Raw genomic sequence first — 4425 nt, 5'->3', positions numbered from 1 at the left:
CTGGTCCTCCCAAATACGCTATTACACTATGTGTGATACTGGTCCTCCCAAATACACTATTACACTATGTGTGATACTGGTCCTCCCAAATACACTGTTATGCTATGTGTGATACTGGTCCCCCCAAATCCGCTATTACTCTATGTATGATACTGGTCCTCCCAAATACGCTACTACACTATGTATGATACTGGTTCTTCCAAATACACTGTTATACTATGTGTGATACTGGTCCTCCCAAATACACTATGTGTGATACTGGTCCTCCCAAATACACTATTACACTATGTATGATACTGGTCCTCCAAAATACACTATTACACTATGTATGATACTGGTCCTCCCAAATACACTGTTATGCTATGTGTGATACTGGTCCCCACAAATCCGCTATTACTCTATGTATGACACTGGTCCATCCAAATACACTGTTATACTATGTATGATACTGGTCCTCCCAAATACACTATTACACTATGTATGATACTGGTTCCTCCAAATACACTGTTATACTACGTGTGATACTGGTCCTCCCAAATACACTATTACACTATTACACTATTATACTGTTATACAGTATGTGTGATACAGTGTGACACAGTATGTGATAATTGTCCTTGCTAGCAGTCTGTTATACTAAAGGTGATACAGTATGTGTGATGCAGTGTGATACAGTATGTGTGATACAGTATGTGATAACTGTCCTTGCTAACACTCTGTTATACTAGAGGTGATGCGGGTTCTCCTAAAACACAGCTGTGCTCTGTGTGATAATGTAGTATGACACTATTTGTGTTCATAACCATGCCCAGATAAATATCATCTTTGTTCAATATCAATATGGGAGCAGCACCAGGCAACTAAAAACCTTCATCATTTTTATTTACACTTCAAGCTATTTTTATATTATCTTTGGAATGTTACTGATTGGCTTAGTCTCTTTCTAGATTTGTTCAGAGTTTTGTTTTGGGTTTTTTTTGGGGGGGGGGGGGGGGGGGGGGGGGGGGTTATAACTTCACAAAAAATCTTTGGCCTACCTCTAGTCATAGTACTTAACACAAAACATAATTTCATATGTACAACATCCAAAAGTGTAAAGTCACTTTGGAGTTCATTTAAGGTTGTTTATTGGTTTAAAAGCACAAAGGACATGGCCTCATTTCTGTACGTATCTAAATAATGGAGTAATACATTTCAAAAACAGCTTGGATCCATCAATAACCATTTGAGTAATGGAGAAAAATATCTTTGAGAGTACGGGAAGGTGAATTTTGTCTTCACTCTTACTCAAGTAGTTCCGGCAGAAGGCCAAACATAATCATGCTGTAGCACAAGTTAGGCAGTCGATTTCTCTGAGAAAACGGCGCACCAGTTAAGTAAAGTGTGAAGGATAGTTTTAGAATGGGCAATCGGGAAGGTAGGCACAGATTACAACTTTGAAATGTTGGCAGGCCAGCCCTAAAACACAGCCCATTGTTTTGCGCTCTTCCTGTCAGCAGAAAGAGAGAGGCGTCCGATCTAGCCGTTACACGCCTTTATAAATCAGTGTGACACCTACTCTGATGGCCTTTGGATTGGCTGATTTTACGAGTGCCCAGCGGCAGCCAGGGGATCTTCCCAGAGTGCTGTTGGGATAAGCTCTGTGTGTGTGTGTGTGTGTGTGTGTGTGTGTGTGTGTATGTGTGTGTGTGTTTGTCTGTGTGTCTGTGCCTCCCCAGGAAAACACATAAACTGGTCATACACACACACGCACACACACACACACAAAATACTCACAGGACAAGATTTATGCCACCATTGGCAGGCTGTTTTTTCCCCCTCTTCTTTGTCTCCTCAGTTGGTTCTTTTAAATGTTTGTAAGGAAGCATAACTGCAGTGCAGACATATTGAAGATAATATACCAGATCACTAACATGTCAAAGCTGAGCTGCCTTTTGAATGATAGCAACTATAGTCCACGCCGATAAAGAACAGTTGTTATGCCGATTGGGCATGCGGTTGTGAGACTACTTATCAAGTTTGTTCAGGACTGTGAGAGCATGTGTCCACCAGGGACAGAGTGAAGGATGACTGAGGGCTACTTATTTAAAACATGTGTGTTAGTCTTATGCAAAATTTACAGTCCACTCATTTTCCCACACGACTGTCCGTATTTTACTTCGCATTCCTGAGTGAGTGCTGCGCTCAGAGGATGAGAACTGTGGCTATCTTTTAAAACCTCTCTAAATCTACTCTCCCTGTCAAAAAGTACACCCTGTATTCTGATGGTGATGATTAAGTAGTGACGGGTTATGCACTGCACTCTTAAACTACTGGTCCCTCTGAGGTGGAGTTTACAGATTCCTGCTGCATTTCCAGTGTGCTGGTTTTGGAAGTCTACATCTCCACCCACAGGTATTTTCATTGTATAGGTGAATTAAAAAAAAAAACCTTTGAGTATAAAGATGAATTCAGTTGAAGAGATAAATCTAGCATTTTAACTGTAGGCGTCTGGCACACTCCACTGCGTTTCACCATGGCTGTCATCGCCTGTAGATGCGAGTTTGAAGGCTTTACATTTACTGCTAAGCTGAGAGCATAAGGGCTTGTTTTGTAGCATGTAAGTGTATTACCAGACAAATATGAGGTGGAGCCCTAGAAGCCAAAGGCACCTATGTGAATTGCCATGTAGTTTCCATATTTTTATAGAGAGGGAGAGAGAGATAGAGACAGAGAGAGAGAGATCCTATACTGACACTTCCCCCAATTTCCACTTTATCCCTTAGAGCTGTTATGTCGATAGGTCGCAACCCCTCACACTAATCCCTCAGATGGCCGACCGTGTCCTGGGCCACCTCCGTGTTCTGACCCAAAGGAAGCCAGGGCCTTAACGATGAAAGACCTGTAAACTTCAACAGCGGGCATATTGTCATATCTGACATTATCCAGTCGAGTCCGTGTACACACAGCCCAAATAGCTCTGAGATCTGACCCAGAAGACAAGAGAAGAGAAGAGAAGAGAAGAGAAGAGAAGAGAAGAGAAGAGAGGAGAGGAGGGGAGGGGAGGGGAGGGGAGGGGAGAGGAGAGGAGAGGAGAGGAGAGGAGAGGAGAGGAGAGGAGAGGAGAAGAGAAGAGAAGAGAAGAGAAGAGAAGAGAAGAGAAGAGAAGAGAAGAGAAGAGTGAAGTGAGTGAGTGACCTACTTAAGCAGTTTCTTCATCTGCTTTCCTCGTGCTAACCCCTGTGGCTACAGGCAGGGACGCCTAGATCAGCTCTTCTCTAGGACACACAGTTGATCTGTCTGCACTGCTCAGGTGACATTATATCTGAAGGTCTGATTATAAAAGCCACTATAACTCTGTAGGACATTAGGACAGAATGGAATAGTTTGTGAATATCAGCAAACACTAAAAACCCAGACAAAACTGCAGAAGTTCTTTAGATTGGTAACATGGAAATAAATTATTTTGTTTCTGTCACCAGAGATCAGAACAGCATGTAATGAAACTAACAGCAGTTTATTAGAGACATAATTAGTGAATATTGAATTAGTGTTCCCTATGCCTGGGTTTCTCCACACAACCAGCGAGGCTCATCAGACTGTCTCTCTGTTTGTACTTTAATATCAAAACCGTAAGAAGTTCCATTGCGAAAACTTAAAGGTAACATTCAAGAATATATTTGATGAGCCAGTTCAAAATAAAAAAACAAATTCCCAAGAAATGGAGAGGGAAAAAAACAAAAGAAATGCTGTTTATTCTCCAGTAAGTGTATCTGTATCTGTCAGTTTGTGAGAGATCATCCAGACACAGGTTTCCAGAGTGAGGCAACCCCAGATCGCCTGTGGACATGCTAGGCAGCTTCTCTGTTCCATAACGCTTGTTTCTCCAGGTCTTTGAAATACTTAATGAAGCTGGACTGTGTCTGTGCCTGTATCTGTTCTCACGGTAGAGACAAGCCTCTGTTTACAGATGAGAGAGTGTGAGAGCAGGAGAGAAACGGAGAGAGAGAGAGAGAGAGAGAGAGGGAGAGAGAGGACTGACATCTCTCTCACCTGCTCTTCTCTTGCCTTGACATGTATCAGTAAAGTTGAGGGTGATAAGAGTCTGGCCTGTTACTCTTTGGGCAGGCAACAAAGAGATCCATTTCTCTCACTCTTTATCAGGGGTCAGAACATGTGTACATGCACAACAGGTAAACTGATTGTTCACCCAGTTCTCCAGTCTGGCGGCTGCTTGGTCACAATACAGACATCCCGTGTCTTCAGATGTCAGTTCATTCAGTCAAACAGAGACCAATTAAGTTTGTACTGATGCCAGAAAATGACCAAACAATACGATGATAAAAAGTGCGCTGTAATGCAGTACAAACACACAACGGTGTGTTGTCATACCTCACTGCTCATCTATAACATGACTTTGGGTGGGAGTTAATAAAAGAATTAATC

Source organism: Chanos chanos, chromosome 3 (assembly GCF_902362185.1).
Source record: "Chanos chanos chromosome 3, fChaCha1.1, whole genome shotgun sequence".
NCBI classification, from domain to species: domain Eukaryota; kingdom Metazoa; phylum Chordata; class Actinopteri; order Gonorynchiformes; family Chanidae; genus Chanos; species Chanos chanos.
The sequence above is the reverse complement of the archived record's forward strand: the minus strand, read 5'-3'. Positions refer to the sequence as shown.